General features: G+C 48.8%; 1 protein-coding gene across 1 annotated transcript in view; it reads left to right on the top strand.

Moving 5' to 3' along the window:
• The window catches only part of Nuak1 (NUAK family kinase 1), a 69893-nt gene that overhangs the window by 968 nt on the left and 45754 nt on the right, over nucleotides 1–23171 (top strand). The gene's annotated exons all lie outside the window — the stretch shown is intronic.

Raw genomic sequence — 23171 nt, forward strand, 5'->3', positions numbered from 1 at the left:
GACTCTCAAGCCTTGTGTCCTGTAGTTGCTCCGGACCCTCGCTTCTTTCCCATCCACCCACAGTCCCACTTCTCTGCGTCTTTTCACTGGGATGCTTGATTACCCCGATGCTGCTCTTGCTGCAAAAGACGACAGACTCCTCCTGTCTATCAAACCTAAATGGCACTACTGAATGTCTGAGGTTTTCTGACAGTTTGCATTCCGGCCTCTGGCAAGCATGACATATCCAGGGTAGGGGTGGCCATTCAGACACAGAGCTGGTTTGCAGCAGGCTCCCTTGCCTTACCAGGTCCTGGCTGCAGGACCACTAAATTGTTCAAGGGGTCTGGCGAGCCCCCCTCCCCAACAGCTGAAGTTCTGCCGGGGTGCCTCGGGGGCTCAGTATTGTCCCAACTTTGGACTGTTGTCGTTTTTTCCCCTGTGCAGATCAGGCCCTTGAAATCTGCACTGCTTGTGGCTAGAGTTGGGTTCAAAGTGACTGACTTTTGCAGAAAAGAGTTTTGTGTGGCAGAAATGAACGTGGTTCTTTGATTTAAAGCCTATCAGATGTACTTCAATCGATTTAGGGCCAAAGTCAGAAACTATGACGCTCCTCGTGTGCAGTTTTGGGGGTACGGTTGGGGGTGGGGGAGGATGCTGTTGCTTATAAACCCTACCAGTGGCTACAGGGAAGGGCACAGCAAACTGTCAGCACATTGGTCTGATTTTATATTTGTATAGAGATGGTTCTGTGGAAACTGACTGCAGCCAGCAAGGTTTGCTCTCGTAATCTCAAATATGTGACCAGCTGTATAACCCCCCCTCCCTTTCTCAGACTTACGGTCCAGGTTGATGTGCTTTATCACTTTTAAAAAGTCTGCTATCAAGGCGTTGGAGAGAGGGATTTGTGTTCTTAAAATCAACTGCTCTGTCATACATGAATTCTATGGCAAGTTGTGGAGCAACGGCGTGCAGGTGCCCTTTGCTTTAGAGGCTGAGAATTCTGTGTGTGTGTGTGTGTGTGTGTGTGTGTGTGTGTGTGTGTGTGTGTGTGTGTGTGTGTTTGCAAAGGTATTCTCTGATGATGGAAGAGTCTGAGAAGCACGCTTCATTCACGTTTTCCTTCCGAGGTGATATTCCCCAGGCTGGCTGTTGAATAAGCAAAAACTTAGTGTAGCTCCTTTCCCTTATTGCCTTAATAGCGGCTGAAGAATCGCGCTGGGAAGTTGGAAAGCGGGATAATGAAAAACAGACGCAGTCTGAGGTGCAGGTTGAAGATGCAAGAATGTGAGGGGTCGAGTGCGGAGGAGGGCGGTTCTGGAATCCGTAGTGGGGACCCTCACACCTAAGCGCTCGTGAGTCCACTGAGCGGGGCTTTGAGTCTTTGGGGGCATATGCTTGCCCGCTGAGCTCCATTGTGGCTTCCAGTCAGGCGTTCTTCTACATGTCTGATCCACAGGCTGGGTTAGACTAGCATTCATAGGCAGGCGCCTGCCTTCCTCTTTTGGTGGGTGTCTGGAAACATTCCGCCAGGATTTAGCCTCACGGCCACTAGGGGGCGCCGAGAGAACGACGGAGGCTCATTTCTCTTCTGCAAGACCAGTCAGCTGGTATTGTCTGGCTCTCCCTCCCATTGTGCTATTAATTTCAGCAAAAATCTCTCGTTTTATTCAAAAATTATGTAAAGATTTTGGAGCTGGCAGTAGAATTCAGGCCCAGGAACTGAGAGTTACCAAACGGCTTCGCTTCTCCATGGGTTTGTTTTCTCCTTGAGAGCTAAGTCGAGAACGTTAGCAAGACCCTCTACTGAACGCCTTGCTTTTAACAGATAGGAACCTGAGGTCTGGGGGCGGGGGTGGGGGCAGGAAGGGGATGGAGTCCTCCTGGGGCCTACACCCTCCTCTGATGAATGCACTGTTCACAGATGGCAGACAAGCTCAAGTGAAGAATGAAAATTGTCAGGTGGAAAATTCCCCACGTCTGGCTGAATTGAAGATAATAGGAGCAAAACCAAAACAAGACAGAAAAATATTGGTCAGCATTGTGCTTGCCCATTCAGTGCTTGGTGACTCAGTGTCAAGAGCAGCAAAAAAAAAAAAAAAAAAAAAAATGAGATGAGTGTGACATCCTCGACTTGCGATCCATTTGAGGAGGCTCAGAAAACACTGACTTAATTCTGCCTGCTCTGTCTTTGGGTGGATGTCTGATTGATGCTTTAATCCAGCCCCTTTGAGAGCAGCTCCCAGGGGGAGCAGGGCTGCTCACCTGTTCTTGTATCCTGAATCAGGTGCTGGGTGTCAGTGCAAATCAACCAATCAGAAATGCTTGGGAAATTAGCATTCTTACCTGAAGTAGGGGTCCTGCTCACAGAGGAGGGTCATTGTAGCTCAACAGGGCATAGACAGCATTACCTTCAACTCCTTGAAGAGACTTACAGTCAGGAGCTTGTAGCCAGCGGGTTCAATCCTCTGCATGGTCCACGCCTCTCCTTTTCTTCATCCCCAAATGTGGTCTCGCAGCCACAGCTTAAGCATGGGGGACAGGGACTCACAGCTGTTCAAGACAATAAGCCCAATGTTGGGACAGTCCTACGGTAAAGCTCAGAGCCCTGGCCGACATTCAAAACCTTGACCGAGCCCTTACTGGCATTGAAGCCTTAGGGAAGCTATTTATCTGTGAAGCCGTTTTCCCAGCTGGGAAAGTAAGATGCCCACAGTACCAACGTCTTGGATTTTGGGAGATGCAGAAGTAACCAATATCAAGTATCAAAGGGGGAAAATGAAACATTCCAGTGTTTCCTCCTGGTGGATTGTCTTTCGTATTCTCCTTTCTGATTTCATCTAGATTTTAAGGCTGTCCGAGAGACAGGTTGAACTGGGCAATTAGCCTTAGATCTTTGGGGGAGGGGGGCCAAAGGAGCTACTCACTTGGCCAGGGTAATTAGATTAATTAGGGAGGGCAAGATAGTCGACCAGATTCAGATAGGATCTGAATGTGTTTCTACAGGGTTGAATTTGGGCCCCCTTTCTTGCACAACCTTTGTTTGGGTGAAATTTTGGACAGGCTGTGGGATGAACTTCTGGGTCATGGTAGGGCATGTACTTTCTGGGAGCCAATTTCTCGGACCTTTAGGGCACACAAAGCATTGCTAAAACAAACACAACGCAGCCAAACAACAAACTGAGCCCAAACACAGACAGCTTTTGGGGAGTTGACTAGAGTGAAAGTCACGAGTGTAAACTCTCGCCGAAAGCGACTCCCTGAGCCCAGCAATGACAAACTGCGCACCTGAGAGCTGTATGAACAAGTTGGCCTACCAAACCAGGCTACGTGTGGGCACAGTGGCTGAGGGGCCCTGTTAGAGCTACATTTCCAGCCCAGTTTCCAGAGCATCAGAGATCTTGGCCAATGTGTCATCCCAACCTGTCCCAGAAATTTTAAGTGACTTTTTCACACCCGAAGTCACTGAGCTTAGGCGAAGAAACCTGATTCGGGGATGCCGTTCTTTGTTTAAAGACACGGTCCTTGTTCCTCTGGGACATACAGTAGCAGCAGTGAAGCCTACCTGAAAATAGTGAATGAATTCTGTTAGGTGGTGGGACTGAGATTTCAGACTGTCCACCACACACGTTCACCATGTTCAGTGTGGGGCCAGGTGTGAGAAGGAACTTCCTGTCTGCCAGAAGAGACAGAGGAAACTGAGCCTAGGCCAGGCATCCCATCCCCGGGGGGGCCATCAGCATTTCAGGGGATGAGCAAACTCAATGGAGCTCAGTTCATTATAATGAGTTGATCCCAGGCAGAAGCGTTCGTTCCTGCTGGTGCATCCAGGAGAGAGAGAGAGAGAGAGAGAGAGAGAGAGAGAGAGAGAGAGAGAGAGAGAGAGAGAATGTGTGTGTGTGTGTATGTAAGAATGTGTGTGTATGTGCGTGTATGAGAAAGAGAGATTATGAAAGTATATGTGTGCACATATGTGTGTGACAAGAGTGTGTGTGAGAAAGATTATGAACATGTATGTGTGCATATATGTGTGTGTGACAGAGTGTGTGTGTGTGTGTGTGTGTGTGTGTGAGAGAGAGAGAGAGAGAGAGAGAGAGAGGATAATTGGTAAGAATGTGTGTGAGAGAAAGAGAATATGTAAGAGAGAATTTGTAAAAGCGTGTTTGAGAGTCTGTGTAAGAGAATATGACAGCATGTGTGCGCACGCAGGTGTAAGAGAATGTGCAAGAAAGAGGTGTGTATGTCTCCCTGTGTGTCTCTTGGTGTGAATGTGTATGTCTCCATGTGTCTCTCGGTGTGAGAGTATGTATGAGAGGGAGAGAAGTTATGTAAGTGTGTGTGTGTGTGTGTGTGTGTGTTTTGTCCATATGTCTGTGTGTACAGTGTATATGTGGCTTTGCATGTTCACCTGGGTGAAGCTGGGGAGAATGGAGGAAACCCCTGTCATTTCTTTGGTGCTAGTCACGTTGTTGTCTGAGGGTACCTCTCACTGGCCTGGAGCTGACAGACTGGTGGACTGACTGGCCAGCCCCAGGGTCTTCCCTGACTCTACCTCTCTAGTGCTGTAATCGCAAGAGTGTGTCCAACCTGGGGATCAAACTCAGGTCCTCCTATCTGCACAGGTAGTGGATCAACCGAGCTACCTCCCAGATGCCACCAGCTGGTGTTTGTGAAATCACGGGGTGTGTCGTATTGAGCCTAGAACTTTAGAGACGTGTTCCCTAATTTGACCCTCACCCCTTAGAGAAAATAACGGATCAGTCGGTGAAGAGTTGAGAATCACAGCTGGACAGCATCTCGTAAGCCTGTCTATTGGGAAACTGCTGGAGACATCAGTAGTCTTCTTTATGTCACACAGCTGGGGACTCAGGACATTCCTCTCTGCCAGTGGTACCAGATCTGCTGTGGGCTGACTCTTTTATGAGGCGGGATCTCACTGTAGTTCAGGAAGTGAATGCAGAGGCAGGGCTGTGACAGCTGTCTTCTAGGATGTCCCCAAAGGCAGAGTCACAGAGCAAAGGACTATCAATGAAGGGGTAGAGATAATAAGTTAGCACCCGTGGCCTCAGAAAGCACTGGAATTTGTTGGCAACAGAAGGCAAGGCTGGTAAGGAGTGAATGGAAGGAGAGGACCCGCCCTGCACAGGTCCCTCACTGACGTACTTAGCTGATACACGCTACCAGCTCAGAGGAGGGAAAGCCAAGTGCTGCAAAAGCCGTCCCTGGATTTGGGTTTCAGGAGCCTGGGACCCGGGAGCGTCCCAGGGTCAGGTGGGCAGATGGCATGCTGTGGAATTCGAGGTTTATTCTGGAGTGTAGCGGGATGCATGATTGGTCAGGTAGTTGGGGCAATGAGAATTGGTAATCGTAGCAGTTAGTACTTCTGTATCCTGGGGGGTGCCAGGAATGTACTGACCGATGAACTCCCCCTACACATCTTACCACCGCATTTAATGGAAGGAGGAGGCAAGGCCTAGTGAGGTTATCCAGCTTCAGCAGTGAGAGCAGTGTTTGTACCCAGACGCCTTGGCCAATAGCTCTTTTGGAAGTAAGCTGATACAGGTCACAGAAGGATTGCATGCATGCCTGGAGACCTGGAGTGTTGGGGTGTTAGCACGGAGTAGAGAATTTCAGGAGAGTTTGGTGTTGAGGAGATAAGAATTGGAAACATCTTGGGAGAGAGATGGGCCCAACCATGGTGAGGTGCTGCTTCTTGGACGCCTCACCTGGACACACACACTGCACTGCATTCTTTGTGCCCCAAATAGCCCCGTTTCTGAATACCAGGCGTGGAGAGGGGGGGTGTTTCAGTGGGTAAACAAGTTCATTTTCTTAGCTTGTAGGGAAAAGAACATCAACGTTGTGCCAGGATTTCTTGCCAGGATGTGGCAAGAAATACGCAGTCCAGTCAAGGTTTTCTTGTCTGTGTTACACCCGTCTAACTGCCTTGAACCTGTCTCACACTGCCGCCCACCAGAGAGGCCTCGCTGAGAGCCGAGCTCTAAGGAGCGCCCCCCCCCCACCAAGACTTATGGGATGGAACAAGGAATACCAGAGAGGTGTAGGACTGAGGCTTATCTCCCCTGACCCCGAGGAACGTTTGCATTAGTTGGCAAGGAGTCACAGGACGGAGATGAATGGTTGAGCAGAGAAGTCTGCAAAGACAGGCAGACCCCTCCCCGCAAATTCCTTTGCTGTTACATTTGCTCCCGCATTCGTCAGGGAGAGACGTATATCCAGGGCTTTGTCGGGTTCCTGGCTGCGGCTTCCTATCCTCGGCGGCTCCAGAGTCAGACAGCCGAGCTCTCATTCGTCTTCCCCACATGAAAGTCTCGGAGCATCTGTAAGTTATGATTTGTGAAGTATCCGCTTTAAAGCGGAATGCATTTATCACCGCACGGGTCCAGACGACACTGGCAAGTGCAGCATCGAGAAGACCCGAGGCCCCAGGAGAGGAGGGGCCGGGCCAGATGACCCACCCGTGAGTGGAGTCTGGCTGAATTGATAAAATTCCCTGGAAACAGCCCAGGAGCAGCCAGATGTTGGCTTCGCGGCGAGATTCCTCAGTAAACTTTTGACTGTGTGTAAAAACTGGGGCTGGGCGATTTCACTCCCAGGTCTGCCCAGGAGAAACATAAACACATGTCTGCATAAAGCGTGTCCACAAAGGGTTGGGACAGCATCATCCCTACGCTGCCCTAAGTGGAAGGCACACAAAAGGTCCCCACCCCATGAATGGGTGCATACAATGTGTACCTTCACTTTACATAGGATAGTCTTGTGATCTCTTGAGTAATCCCACCTACTGAGTATTTGTGGAATTCAGCAATGAAAAGAAACAAAGGGCTTCATGCTGCAGTGTGGAGCAGCTGCGGACACACCGTGCTAAGTGAAAGAAGCCAGTTGAGGAAGCCCACCCTGCAACACATGACCCTATGGCTGTGAAATCTCCAAAGTGAGCCAGTCCACAGGGACGGAAGATTAGGGACTGTCAGGGCCGGTGGGCTTGGCAGGGAAAGGAGAGTACATTAGCTGGCATGTTTATTTGGGGGGTTATGAAAATATTTTACAATGGTAATGATAATTGCACAAACTTTAAGAATAGACAAAAAAAAAAAAAAAAAAGCCCTGAATTGTGTACTTTAAAATGAGGGAATTGAAGGATGTGTGGGTCGCATTTCAAGAAAACTGCTGTTCAGAAAACATGGGACTTTGGGGTAGGGGGTGGTGATGACTGGGGAAAGCCATGTCTGTCAGTTGTCTGAGATGTCAAACCTGCAAGACTCTCATTTTATCGAAAAAGTGGACGGTGGCATCCTGCTTGCCTTGGGACACACACACACACACACACACACACACACACACACACACACACAGAGGCACACATATACATATATACACACAATACACATACATATAGGCACATACCCATATACACATATACACACATACATACATATATACCTACACACATATGTGCACATACACACATACATATACACATACACATATGTACATACACACATACATATACACATATATGTATACACATACATATACACATATACATATATGTACATACACACATACATACACACACATATATACATGCACACATATGTACACATACACACATACATATACACATACACATATGTACATACACACATACACACATACATATACACATACACGTACATATACAGACATATACACACATACACACATACAGACATATACACACATACACACATACAGACATATACACACATACACACATACAGACATATACACACATACACACATACAGACATATACACACATACATACACATATACATTTATATACACATATATACACATATAGACACACATACATACACATACAATACATATACATATACCTATATGCACATACACATACACACATACATATACACATATACCCACATACACACACATATATACACAGACACACATATATGCGCACATACACACATACATATACTATACACATACACACATATACACACCCACATACACATACACATAGATACACACATACACACATATACACACATATACACATACACACGTATACACACACACACACACACACACACACACACACACACACACATCTTGGAGCCAGACTGTCTGCATCCTTTTCCCCCATATCTCACCTCAGTCCTCAACAGCAAGGTGACCTTGGTGCTTACTCTACTCTGCTTCTCTCTTACTCAGCAGGACCTCAGGATGGGTCTTATCTGATGGCATTTTCAGAGGATTCAGTGAGATGATGCAGCTAAGCCTACTGTGTGGCACGGTGACGGTGCCATCCACACCTCCAGGGTAGTGCCATTCTAAGAGACACCTTCTATTCACTTGCCTGGCACCCTGCGCCTGCAGGGCATGCACATCCCTGCTTGGAGAACCCAGGAAGCAGTTGTAGCTGATCCAGCCTGATTGCTTCTCTGCCCTGGCTGATGTGGAACTCATGGGCCTTTCTTCCTTCCCTTAACAGTCGTCACCTGGAGTGTTTCAGGTGTACTGAAAGTGGGCCCAACCAATGCTGTGGGGATATTGTGGTTAACTCGTGCCACCGAGATACCTAGCATTTACCTAGAATTTAGAGTATAGCAAGTAATTCATCTGCGATCACTAGAGACGCCCATTAAGGGGTTGAGTAGGAAATCCCAGCCGTGCGGTAGACAGACTTAGGTCCACACCCGGCCTTCTTCTCAGTAGCTGCAGGCTCCTGGGAGAGCTGCACGTGGTTATCGAAAGCCCCTCCCAGTATCTTATTGTTTAGAATCAACATCATGGGTGGGACTTGGAAGCTTGCCTTGTAGGACCTGGGGCATGCTAGGTTACCGGTAAGGTCTGGGTTGAAGCTTTGTATTGAAAACGGGTTGAGCTGGGTGTGGTGGTGCACATCCCTGATCCCAGGGCTCATGACAGCAGGATCTTGAAACTGTTATTACCTGGGAGCGGCTGTTGTGGAAAACCAAAGGCTTTGGCTTGGCCGCTGACTCTCTGTCAAAATCCTTCCTGGGTTCCCGGGACTCAAGAACCACTCGCTGCGGCCATTGAGATTCCTTCCCTGTTCCTCTGCCCCAGCTCAGCGTTTGTAGGTTGGACGTTGGTGTGGAGAGAGCCTCTTGTTTGTCATCCACCAGGCAGAGGCAGGATGCTGTCTAACCGATGGCGTATGTGCGGTAGGCATCCTGCAAGAATGAATGAACGAAGAACTGCAGGAGTCTTGTATCAACAGTCCTGAGAAGGGACAGTCTGGGAAGGCCAGAGGCAGCAGGAGGTTCCCCTGGGGCCTCATCACCCTCCTCTCGCCACCATGCACAGAGTGGATCCTTCAGGACTGCAGCATGGCCCTGCATTCTGCTTCTGTGCGGCTGGAGAGAGGAGGCTGAATTGTCTACAGCATTCTTCCATCTTCTCCGTTATTCACTCCTTGCGAGCTCTGCACGCCCCTTGTCTGGGCGGCTCCTGCAGCTGCCAGGCTTCCTCTGGAGGTCGCAGCCTTCTGCCGCCCCAGCCCATCTGAGGAGCTCCACTCATCAGCTCCGTGGAGCGTGCGGGCTTTAGGTGTAGAAGTCATCTTTGAGGTTTCCAAAACGCTCTCCCCGGCTTGTAAACCAAGCACTTGGGGAGCTCTAAACTGACTGGATTGTGGTTAGTTAGTGGGTGTCTGGGAAAAAATGCCACCATGGCCAGCCTTTCGGCTCCAGAGAAGAATCCCACTCCATTTACTTTAAGGATTTATTTATTTATTTTGTATATGAGTACGCTGTAGCTGTCCAGACACACCAGAAGGGGGCATCAGATCCCATTACAGATGGTTGTGAGCCACCATGTGGTTGCTGGGATTTGAACTCAGGACTTCTGGAAGAGCAGTCAGTGCTCTTAACCGCTGAGCCATCTCTCCAGCCCTCCATTTACTTTAGCTAGTGATGCTGAGACTCCTATCGGGAAGGCATTGAGAAGAGGCCATGGGAGATTTTATTGGCTCCTTTTGTGAGGGGGCAGAGTTGGGACTCGGTGGTTCAACTTCTATTCTTTTGGATGGCAATTTAGAAAAGGACTTAATACTTTCAATGGTCCTCTTTCCCAACCTGCCTGTGCCCAGGGTCTGACCAACAGTGTGGCTCAAGGACTACAGGGACCTTTAAAAACGGTTTTTTAAAGATTAGAAACATATATGTGTGTATATGGAGGGCTTGCATGCATGCCTATATGCTACCTGTGTGCAGTACCAGCAGAAGCCAAAAGAGGGCGCTGAATCCCCCTAGAGCTCCAGTTATTGATGGTTGTGAGCCTTCCTGTGGGTGATGGGAACTAAACCCGGGTCTTCTGGAAGAGCAGCCCGTGCGCTTAACGGCTGAGCCGCTGCCGCATCTCCCACTCAGGCCTCTGACTGCAGAAGCTAGAGTGTGTGAACCCAGTCTGCTCAGATGGTGGCAGGGAGGCCGATGATCTCATTGTCATAAGAAGCGCACTTGGTAACCTGTAGAGAGTCTGGATACGCTTTCCTTGCCTGTGAAGTAGAAACAGCCATGCAAGTTAAGGAGATGAGTGTAGAGCTCTGAGGGACATCTGTACCCCTTAGAGTGTAGCTGTTTTTTTGGGGGGGGGTAATGGAATGCTCTCAGGGAATGTAAGATAAGGTCCCAGCTGCCTCCACACCTTTGGCAGCCAGCATACAATTTAGTGCACACAGTAGGTGCCCTAATAGCGCCTTTGCTTCACCTGCAAATGGAAGGGCAGAGACAGAATGGCTTTCTTAGTAGGTCTACGCTGAGATCATGCCCTCCACGTCCCCTCAGTGTGATGACATGTCCATAGTGGGACGCACCGCCTCTGTTGACCTAGAATTATCGACGGGACATCTGCTGAGAATGATGCCCAGCTCGTAAGTGTGGACCGGGACTGGGTGGGGTTCACCGGGGCTGTGCTCACATTCTGCTAAGGAGCCAGGAAAGAGTGTCACTGTTGTTTATATTCTTCGAGCCCAGAGGGTCTTTGGTTTGAGCTGAGTGAGACTGGAGGCTGTGGCTATCCTGCCTTTGAATTTGGATATGTGGACGCCCTGGTGGTCCCCTTTAGCTTTAGCGAGTGATTTGGGGTGGTGAACATAAATGTCCAAGGATGGGTTGGCTCCTCGGTTGCTGGTGGCAAATAGGTGAAATCCCCAGGGCTGAGGGAGCCATCTCCGAGGCAAGCTCTCTGAATCTCTTGATTCTAGAATGTGCGTCTAACCCTTGCTGTCTCTAGATCCGTATCTTTACACTCCATCCCAATCTCTCCTTGCTGGTCCGTTTAAGAGGACTGATTCTCTGACCCCGACCCCTTTGATCCAGTCTCTCAGGATCTCACCACTGCCTGTGAGATATCCATCGTACTCCCTTGGCTTTCTCTGAGCGCAGTGTTAGTGGACGGAGGTGCTAGCAAACCAGAAGCTTGCAGAGGGCCTCTACACGGGCAGCACTTCCTAACAGACTCAGAAGTACATAAACCGTCTTCACCTAGCCAGCCGTGGGCAGAAGGGGCTAAGAGACCTTTGTCTGGGGAGTTCTGAGTGCAGCACATGGATGCCTTCGCCCTAGGTGAAGCATTTGCCCTGGGCGGGCAGAGCCACCCTCCACGCCTTCAGAACAGGGAGCGTCTCAGGAGAATCGAGCGGGGCACTCACAAGCTGGTGGCGGGAATTCTGGAGAGACAGGGACTAAATGGAAATCTCACTAGGTGATAGCCACTTTTCTTGGATGTGTAGCCTGGTCCAGGGCAGAGGGAAGATTCTGGTGTCAAGAAGCCTTGAGTGACAAGCCTGTGCCACACACACACAAACTGCATTTCCCTTCAGTCCTTAAATTTTATTTCCTTACTTCCTTTCTCCCTCCTCTCTCCTCTTTTTTTTTTATGTGTATGACAGGGGGAGGTTACTGGATTTGGGACCCAGAGCCATGGGCAGGCTAGACTAGAGCTTCTCCACCTTTGAACAACATCCCCAGCCCGTGGCTTATTTCGACCTTGCTTTCTTGTCTTTGAATCTGTGTGACTGTCACGGTCCTCTTGCAGTCAGGGATGCAAGAGACTCGGAGGGAGGGACCGATGATGAATGACTCTCCCCAAATCGGAGCTGGAATTCTCAGGTGAGGCCATCATGAGTTAGGGAGTCCCGGTCTCTATTTGTGAAGGACGGGTGAGGTCAGGCCCTGCCCCCAGCTACAGTGGTACGGTGACGTTGAGATGGATGAAACCAGCCTTTATCACTGGCCAAATGCTGTGGGGCTTTTAGCCCACTCACATATCACATCAAAGCAGCAGGAGCCAGCGTCCCCTCTGCTCATCCTCCTCCAGCATGAGACACACTCCTCTGCACAGAGTCTCTCACCAGCCCTCTTTTCTAACGCATCCCATGTGGCCGAGAAGTATGGGCAACCCGTGTGTGTGTTATTGCAGGATCTGTTTTGCTAGTGAAATCTCAAAGCCAGGCCTGGATTATAATCCAAGCTATTTGGGAGATCCAGGCCGGAGGACTGTAAATCCAAGGCCTACCTGGGCTATTCAGTGCTACTCTGGCTCAGAATAAAAGGTCCAGGAAAGGCTGGGGCTATAGCTGGGTGGTAGACCACTGGCTTAGCAGTTGCAAATCCCAGAGTTCAATGCCTGGCACCGGGAAAAATAAATCCCAGGATATAAATGTTCTGGAACTAAGTGAAACCAAAGAAGAAAAACATGAAGCTGTTCAAGCCCAGACAAAACACTGTTTTTTTTGAAAGGTTTTAAAAGTTACTTTTATTTATTTTGAAAACTCCCGTTTTTATCAATGGAGGTGCAGCAGCCACTGCTGGCTAAAGAAGGAGTGGGTCCGGCCTTTTTTTGCTGCCTTATCTGGTGACGCCATTTGCAACCACAAACAGAGCAAACCAAAACAAAAAACAAAAACAAAAACAAAAACAAAAACAAAACAAAAAAAAAAAAAAAACACAATAAAAAACCAAACAAAACAGACCCTCCCTCCTGCCCCCCCCATTCAAGTAGAAAAAGCAATTGCTTTTTAAAACAGCTCACGTAGGAAAAAAATTATAACAAATATTTAGCATTTCTCTGGTCGCAGCAGTCTGACATTCCTTCCAGCCCCACAATGAGCTCTAATTTGATGAGATGTTTGGATCGGCCACCAATATTCTGGAGGCATTTAAAGAGTCTTGTATTTGTGCTTAGGCTTAACACAAAGAAAACTCATAAAATCTGCCCAGTATCCTGGCCCCAGTGAGATGCGCTCCCCAAGGACCCAGTGGCCATCAGTAGGGTCATCAGTAGAATGACAGGGGAGAAAGAGATCTCCGTCAGCTTTGGCTAGCAGTGGGGTGTTCTTGGCTTCCGTCCCTGGGGCTCGGCTGGGCTGCTTACCACTTCCAAGTGATCACGAGCTGTAGAAACTGCAGCCGGAGCACAGTGCCTCGCACCTGACTCTGCCAGCGAGCGTCGGGCCGTCCCGGAAGTGGGTGAGAAGCATTTGATAGCACGCGGTGTGCCGTCTTCCCTTTGCCCACGGTGCTTACAGCTTGTTTCCTTTCCTTTCTTGTTTGCCCTAGACCAGCACTGCCAAATGGGGATACCTGTGGCTATTATTAAGATAATAATAGATTAATTAGTTAATAATAGATTAATTAGTTATAATTAATTAATAATTAGTAATAATTAATTAGTGATAGATTCAGTTTATTGGTGGCACAAGCCACGTTTTAGTAGCCCTGTAAGTCTGGAGTCTACCGTAACATAGCACAAGATAGGTCAAGTCTACCAACCCAGGTGGTTCTGTTTGGCAAAACTTAATTCTATGTAATGAGGTAGGGACAGGTGGCCATAACTTCTGGTACTGCCTTGTAAGCATCCCTCTGCTGTATCCACCCCCCAACCATGTCTGCCTGGGAGCTTTGCAAAGAACATATACTCCATGAACTTTTAGATAACGGAGACAATGTCTGTGTCAATATGGTGTGCTGTGTGTGTCACACCTTCCAAAACAACTCAGTGAATACGTCTAGGGTTACCATTGACTGGAGTTATCTGATAGTTTTGACTCTGTCCTGTGTGTCAGGCACTGTGCAAGCCTTCGGGGACACAGCGATGAGGTTCCTCTTAACAGTTTTTCTTTTTTTTTCTAAGACTTTTATTTATTATATAAGTACACTGTCACTCTCTTCAGACGCAGCAGAAGAGGGTATCAGATCTCATTCATTACAGATGGTTGTGAGCCACTATGTGGTTGCTGGGATTTGAACTCAGGACCTCTGGAAGAGCAGTCAGTGCTCTTAACCACTGAGCCGTCTCTCTATCCCGATGAGGTTCCTCTTAATCAGGGTGCTTATCTCAAACAGTTATTTTAAATTTGGAGGGACAAGCCAGGGGACAGGGTGCAGCTGTGATCATTCACAGACTCTGTGATTCCCCCCACCCCCACCCCTGCCCATAAGAGTCTGATTAGCAGGATTGGGGTAGCCTCTGGGACACTTAGTAGCGTTTGCATGCTAATTAGGATACTCAAGTGATTGGAGGAGGAGGGAGCTGACTACTGTTGGGGCTTCGAGGAACAGCTCTTGACTGTCTTGTCTGGGGACACAGCCCAGGTTTTTTTTTTTTTTTTTTTTTTTTTTTTTTTCCCTGTCTGTGTTTTCTAACAAGCAGAGTTCTTGGGTCTTGTCTCGGGATAGAAGCTGCCCTCTCTTTCCATGTTATCCTAACATGATGTGACAATAGGAACAGCTACTTAAGAGTGATTGACGTTCCAAACACACTAAGTCCCTGGTCTGCAATCATCCTCGTGGGCACCTTAAGAACACAGCATGGGGACTCCTATTTGACATCCGGGCGACCTGAGGCAGAGAAAAGGGAGACCCTTGTTTATACATAGATGCCTGTGAGTGGATCTGTAATCCTGAACCTCTCTGATACCGCCACTCACGCCCTCTGTACTCACGTAAACTCTCTGGAACGCCGGATGCATTCTTCCTTCCTCTTGCTGAGAGACACGCTCAGGTATATTTAGGAAGGGCTTGTGTAGGGAAATAATGCATATAGGCATTATAACCTACAGTGTTCGGCCTCTGGATCACTGTCTGTCCTCAAACATAATTAATTCATTTGGAGAACATTCCTATAGGCCTACTGTGTGCAAGCCCTGTTTAGTGCAAAAGGCATATAACTTACACATGTAAAGACTGACCCCAGATCACTGTGCCCTTCCCCCCCACTCCCCCCACTGGAAAATACCAGTTGTAGCATGGGTGTCAAAGCTCAGGGGCCCGCAACTCCTGAAGATGTCCCCATCTAGGTTTGGTGGCACTGGGGTCTTGCTCCCAGCAGGATTTGCCTCCCATATGTTTCCCCCATAGGGACCTAGTTGTCTGAGCCATTCCACAGGGCCTGGGCTGGAGGAACCTTTTGCCCTGTTGCATCATGGGCTGCCTGTAATTCGGCAGCTGGCTTGTTTTCTTTCTAGGCCCCAGAAGTAGTGACCTTTGCCTGTCTGTTTATTTCAGGGAAATAATTCCATCCGGCAAACATTTGATTCCCTGGGGGCCTGCAGAAGCATGTCTGGAGGGACTTCTTTTAGTAGGGTGGCCTGAAACGGCCTCTCAAAGGAGGTGGCAGCTGCTTCCTTTCTCTTAGCCCCTTCTCGCTTTGCCCTCTGACATCTTCCTCTGAGGTTCAGTGTTTGAAGCCTGTCGTAATGTTCTTAGACATATGTCTTCATAGTTCTGTTTGCTAGCAGCACTGATAAGTATAGCCATAAGCTCGCTTGGAACGCATTCAGTGCTGTACAAACGGGGCCCTGGTGCTTTCTAATGCTTAGCTCAGTGCCCTTTGCTTGTGGGGTTAGACATAAGTCTAAAATCAGCGTTTTAGCCTTATGAGGGGGAAGTGGTGATCACATAACCATTTCCCGGCTGTAGAGGATGCTGCGTTTCATGGCACATAGACTGCAGTGTCTGAGGCCGTTTACCCGGCACAGTGCTAACCTAGCGGAAGCGAATGAGGAATGCAGAGAAGCCTTACAGCCCCTGAGCATTTGGCCTGCCCCGAGCTGCAGGCCAGGAGATGTAGGAGGAGCTGGAGGACCGGATGTTTAATGTGGAAATAGTAATTATAATAGAGCATTCTGGATGCATGCCTGTCCACGTGTGTCTTCCAGGAGGATGGAGCCCACTTGTAGATGAACCGAGTCTCTTCAAAACTGTAGACATTGTGAACTGAGACAGGATTTTTGAAGGCTTGAAAGACCCCATATTACAACAATGCCAAGCAACCAGAGCTTCCAGGGACTAAGCCAACCTAAAGACCTTATGGACTGACCCTGGACTCTGACCTCATTAGCAATGAATATCCTAGTAAGAGCACCAGTGGAAGGGGAAGCCCTGGGTCCAGACTCCCCCAGTGAACTAGAATGGGGGAGGGGCCCTAAGGAAGGGGGAGGGAAGGGACGGAAACCGGAAAGGAATAACACCTCGAAATGTCAGGAAATACTCAAGTTAATAAAAAAAAAAAAAAAAAAAAACAAAAAAAAAAAAAACTGTCATTTTTTGCCTTTGGCAGGGGAACCAGTTCATCTGTCTTCCTGTCTGTTATTCACAGTTCATCTGTCTCCTGTGTCCACTTTTCTTCCTTTTTCGTGACCTGTTTGAAAGGTGAAATTTTCCTTTCCTTGTACGAAAAGAAATTGTCAGCTCTGACCCTGAATGTTCATGGGGCAGAGAAGTTAGGGATTCAAAGGGAAGTTAGCTGATAGGTCTCAAGTTTCATGCGTGGGCTTTTTTTCTGTATGTACGCTCATGTGTGGGTGTGTGGATGTGTGTGTGTGTGTGTGTGTGTGTGTGTGTGTGTGTGTGTGTGTGTGTGTGCATGCAAGTGCAGGTAACCAAGAAGGCTGGAGGCATCCAGTGCCTGGAGCTGGAGTTACAGCGGGGTATGAGCTCTCTGACACGAGTGCCTGGATCAGAATTCAGGTCCTCTGCAAAAGCAGTATTTGCTCCTAACTGCTGATTTCTCTTTCTAGATCTCTCCTCCTTACTTTTGGAGACAGTGTCTCGATGAGCCCAGAACTCACAGACTAGGCTAAGCTATTCCATCAGCAAGTCCCAGGATTCCCCTGTCTCCACCTCTACAGTCCTGGGCTTACAGAACCAAAACCACTGTGCCCATCTTCTTAACGTGGGCTCTGGGGGATCTGAACTCAGGTCTTCTTCATGCTTGTGTGGCAAACAGTTTACTTACTGAGCATCTCCTTATTCCTGTAGCTGCCATGTCTTGATTCTGTCAGAAATGCTGTGTCTGATCACACTTTCCAGCTTCTCTACATTGTTGGCTGTGACTAAACCTTTTGGAATGGCATTATTGAGAAAACTGTTGTCCACAGGGGCCCAGTGCATGGATACTGGGACATTTCTTTGGGTGGACATTTTCTATTCTTTGTTTAGTCGTCAGATCCGTGTCAGTTCTGAGAGTGAATCTAATGAAGTTTGGTGTTTCTGAATCACTGGGTGAGCCAACGTGTGGTGAACAGGGCTCCTGGGGTCATCAGCTGGTTAGCATGTGGCTGAGCTTGGGTCACGTGACTCCAGGTCATGTGTGTTTCCTTTTCTCTATTTGTTACTTGTGTCTTACTTAGACTGTGGGTTACAGGATAAGTAGTTTGTGAATAAAGGAGCCATGATTGTTGGCAAAATTGAAACCAGAAAAAAATAGTCTTTCCCCTACTTCCATCGTCTGGGATGCTTAACTGACAGAATTTTGAACTGCCGTTGTTTTGAGGGAGTGATAAACAGAATTTGTCCTTGTTAGCTTGCCCGACTAGTCTCTGTTGGAGCATCAGTCTTAGATTAATTCTGAGATGGACTCAGAAATACCCTTGAAAGGCACTTGCATTATTCTCCGTACATAGCTTGCATTTTATGACCTGCTTAGAGCCCAGCTCTCGGGAAGAACTGTCTTATTTACTTCTTCATCTTCTCTGCAGATGGGGTGTTCACATCAGAGACAGGCTGGCTTCAGATGTCTGCTCCAGGATGTTTTAGCCCAACTGTATGAGTCCATTAAACAAATGTAAGCGTTTGAGGGGGAGAGAAGAGCTATGTCTCAAACCAAATGTTTTACATGGAGAACATCTGGGGGAACATTGGTATTTGTGTGTTTGGTACATCTGAGCGCAGCTTGCTGGGGCTCCGCTGGGCTGTCTCTGGCCCTTGGTGTCTGGGTTTAACAGTTGTGCTGTGGTGGCCTGGTTCTTAGAAAGCACGGCCACAAAGGCAATGCTCAGGATAGAGTGTCTCCATGTGGCTCCACACTCTGAAGTGTACTGCTTAGCTCCCTGACCAGACCATCGCAACCTAAGAACGGTTTGATAGCCTGACCCCTTCCTCTGAGTCCTGGTCTCCAGAGAAAAGAAGTGTTATAGAATGCCAATACCCCCTTTACCAGGTGGCTCTGTAGACTGGATAAAATACCACGGGACACATGTGACCCAGGGGAAGCAACACTGGCCACAGAGTCCAAGGATCTGGGTTGGAACCGTAATGCTGGCGGGTGACCTGTGGAAGCATGAGGTGACCCTTCTTTAGACTGTCCTCCTGTAGAATAGCCGATCTCATGAAGGGGCCGTAAGGCACAGTGGGCCGATGTATCCTCAGTGGGTTGTTTATACAACATGGCCTTAATCACAAGGACAAAAGCAATGAATGGAGACCGCCCAGGGATCTGGGAAGACTGACTCCAGCAAATGCTAGTTAGTCCTTGGGCCAGGTTGGTGACAGCGGGGTTGAATAGGAAAGGTTTTGATTCTTGTAAAAATGAAGACATGGGGTAGCCATCCTGACTGACCCATCCCAACTCATTCTTTGATAGAAAGTTCCAGACTCTTTTATAGACTTTAAGGAGGCAGGAGTCAAAACAAAGATGTTCCTTCTAGTAGTTTGCTTGCTGTGCCAGAGGTATTGACCATGAATATCCCCTCTCTTTTTGTTAGATTATATTTAAGCTGTGATGTGGGTAGCCTAAAGATGGGCAGACATTTGTAGGAAAGAGATTTGGCAGGGAATGTAGAATCTTGCACTGTTTCTGATCTTTCTTCCTTAAGGAAAACCCACAGGAGTATCCTATGGAAGTGGTCCTCAGAGGTATGGATGAGAGGAAGTTTGACAAATCTGGATGAGTTCTATAGGTGGTATTGTTGCCAGTACCGGGCAAGTGAAACTGTCCCAGTCCATTCTAACACAGACTGGCCTGGTGTGCTACAGAGCGTGAGAGTGAGTGAGCCACCTGAAGGGACGGCCTAGGCCACTGTGCAGAAGTGGGCCAGTGCTTCATCTAGAGCAGTGTCCCACAGTAGCTTGCCGAGGGGATGGGCTCATTGCCGTTGTGTTGTGGAGACGTGACGCCCACGTCTCCCTTTCTGCTTGCGACTGTGCCCACCTGCCTTCTCCAGCCAGATGGGTGGTGGAAAGGGGTGCCCACGGATACGTATTTTAAGACAGAAGTGGCCTCAACATGAGCTGGGACAAAGGCTTCAGGCGGGTCTGTCTTTACATCCAAACATTCTGACTGAGCTCACTTACCGACCACCTGCTACTTGTCAGCAGGAATTGTGCCAATCGTAGGGTCACTGTTTAAGAATATGGCCCCTGGCCTTAGCAACATACATTTCTGCTCTTTACCAGTTGTCTCTAACTGTACCAGCAGTTCCCTTCCTCAGGCTTTGTTTGCGTTCACCGAGGAAGCATAATGTGGCTGCAAGACTTCAATGGGCAAGAGGCTGAGAGGTTTAACTGAGTGGGACCCGGGGTCAGGCATATACTAAGGCCATGATAACTGTAATTACTGTGATCACTGTTCCTAATCACTGAGAGTCACCTTAGCGTTTCCCCCCACCAAGCATGGTCTTTTCTCATCTCCATTGGAAAGATGGGAAGTTCACAGTCAAGTGATTTGGGAGCAACTGGGTGTTCAGTGCCTCAGAGACACCTCACGGAAGACTCAGTGGCAGGTGGCTGCGGTTGGGTTGAAGGAATGAGGTGACCGGCTGGGGCTTTGTGTGTTTTAACCTGTCTTCTAAAATTCTTAAAGTACATGTTCATGGCAACTCTTTTACGGACTACCCACTGGGTACCTGCTCCATCCTGGATGAGCTCTATTTTGGTTTGGATAGGCTGTAGAGGTGGTTTCTTAGTTAGGGTTTTACTGCTGTGCACAGACACGGTGACCAAGGCAAGTTTTATAAGGACAACATTTAATTGGGGCTGGCTTACAGGTTCAGAGGTTCAGTCCATTATCATCAAGGTGGGAGCATGGCAGCATCCAGGCAGGCATGGTGCAGGCAAAGACAAGAGCTCTACATCCTCATCTGAAGGCCACTAGCAGAATACTGGCTTCCAGGCAGCCAGGATGAGGGTCTTAAAGCCCATGCCCACATTGACACACCCACTCCAACAAGGCCACACCCTCTAATAGTGCTCCTCTCTGGGTCAAGCATATACAAACTGTCACATCTGGCTTCAGTGTGAATAGAGTTTATTTAGTGGTGAGGGAGGTGAAGGGAGAGAGGGGACCCGGTGTCCAACACAGGGCTGTGTCCCAGGACAGTTGGAGGGTACTTGACAAAATGGAAAAGACAGTTGCAGGCGTCCAGAGAGACGTGGTCACGCTCTTCCACCTGGGTCATTCCTTGAGTCCCCAGGAAAATTACAGATCCCTTCCTCAATTTTCTCAGGGATGGGCAGAAGGGTGTAGTTTCTGGTTAAGTCTCCACGGGATAGGACTTCAGGAAATGCCAGCCCCAGAGGAGTGCACTCCGTGGAGGTCACATTGTCACTGCTTGGGACTGGCTTTTTGCTGCCACCAGCATTTCTGGGTAAGCTGAGGAACCCAAAGACCTTTCTGTAAGGGGCATGAGCTGGGATGAGCCCATTTGTTCTCAATATGGAGCAGCAAGGGTCTCTCTTTGCAGGGAGCAAAGGAGCTGGGGCCGGAGGGTGAGGCTGAGGTGACAGAGGAAGCTGGTGACATCTTCACCCCCACTACACTATGACCTTGCCTGCCGTAGCTGTCATTCATAATGGTTCCGAATAGCAGGGGTTTCTGTCAGGATTAAAAATAGCTTCTGGGGGTTGGGGATTTAGCTCAGTGGTAGAGCGCTTGCCTAGGAAGCGCAAGGCCCTGGGTTCGGTCCCCAGCTCTGAAAAAAAGAATCAAAAAAAAAAAAAATAGCTTCTGACAAATTGTTCCTTTGCTTATCAGCGAGACCGTCCACGATAAAGACAGAAAGCAAGGCTTTGCTGGAAGGAGTGGGCTTCCTGTCTCTGGAAGCACTCTTCTGTCCTGTGTTCCACCGTGCAGCATCTGCAGCTCACTTTGCCCAGCATCCAGACCAAGGCATGGGCCAGCTCTGCTGTAGCTTCCTGTGTCAGTCCCCTGCCTCTGCCTGTTGTATTTCACCAACCTCAGAACCTAAGGACTTTATTCAGACCCCGCAGCCAGGGTCGGTTCAGTAGACTAATTTCCTTTCTCTTTGGAAATTGAACTTGGCCTCTTTGGTCTTTTGCGTCTTTTGCCCATGGTTTCCAAGGTCACTGATTCAGTAGCTGTCCCAAGTTCATATTGAAAAGTAGCATTTTTGGGGGAATCAGAGAAAGGACTGAAAGAGCTTGAAGGGGCTTGAGACCCCATATGAACAACAATGCCAATCAATCAGAGCTTCCAGGACTAAGCCACTACCCAAAGACTATACATGGACTGACCCAGGGCTCCAACTGCATATGTAGCAGAGAATAGCCTTGTTGGGGCACCAGTGGAAGGGGAAGCCCTTGGTCCTGCCAAGGTTGGCGCCCCCAGTGAGTGTATGGGATTGTTGGGGGGGGCGATAATGGGGGATGGATAGGGAGGGGAACACCCATATAGAAGGGAAGGGGGAGGGGTTAGGGGGCTGATGACCTAGAAACCAGGAAAGGGAATAACATTTGAAATGTACATAAGAAATACCCAATTTAATAAAAATGGGGAAAAATAAGTTTACAAAATAAGAAATAAATAAAAAAGTAAAGAAAAAAAGAGAAAAGTAGCATTTGCAGTTAATTAGGCAAGGATGGGCCCCACCCCTATCTTAATCCCACCCCCAGCTCCAGCCCCAGCCCATCCTCACCCCACCCCACCTCAGCCCACCCCACACTCACCCCAGGCCAACCTCACTCCATCCCAAGCCCCAGTCCCACTCCAGCCCCACCCCAGCCTCCAGCCCCACCCCAGCCTCACCCCAGTCCCACCCCAGTCCCACCCCCAGTACCCTTCACCTCTGACAACAAATCAGGCCTCAGAAATTAGAGCAAGGTTTGGAACCCTCAACTAAAAATTAAAAACAAACAAACAAACAAAAAAAAACCCCTCAACCAAACCATCGCTCCCACAGCTCTGAGGGCACTGCCCTGGCATTAGGGGCAGGTTAAAAGCCTGCATCAGACTGTGAAACAACTCATATTTTGCCAGTGTGCTCAGACAGAGCTGTCATTCCCTTTCCCAGTTTATCAATAATGCAAGCGTCCTGCCGCGGGAGGCTGCCTCACCTGTAAATGTGAACGCGTCTTTGTGCGCAGGGCTCTACGTCAGGACTGGGTGCTCACATTGTTAGTCTGTCGTCTCTCGTAGCCTATTATTGTGAGGTTTGGGAACCTCGCCTTAGACTTAACCTCCCCTGGGACTCAGTTTCCTCCCCGTGCAGTAGGGAGGTGGGCATGGAACACTTACTCCTTGCTTCTCCCCTTCTCCATCCTCTGCACAACCTGATGCGATCCCCAGAGTGGCTTCCAGAGGTTAGACCTGAGGTCAGCCTCATCTTCAGATGGGGACACAGCATGTGACTCTGTCACCCTAGGACGCCCCAGCACGTTCCTGGACGTACTCACGGGCCCAAGTACTGATTCTGGCTTCGCAGCTCTTCCACCTAGAACTTTCTTGAGTTCAGAGGTCCATAAATACAAGGGGTCCAGCCTTGGCTGACTACAGCCCTGCTCTACAGAGCAGCAGGGGAATCAGAAATTGGGCGGAGGTCTTCCAGTTTATTGGCTCACCTAGCCTCAGGCTCATGCCTTCTACCGGCTTCTTAAGACGGTTGTCAGCTGGGGGAAAACC

This window comes from Rattus rattus, chromosome 1, assembly GCF_011064425.1.
Source record: "Rattus rattus isolate New Zealand chromosome 1, Rrattus_CSIRO_v1, whole genome shotgun sequence".
Classification (NCBI taxonomy): Eukaryota; Metazoa; Chordata; class Mammalia; order Rodentia; family Muridae; genus Rattus; species Rattus rattus.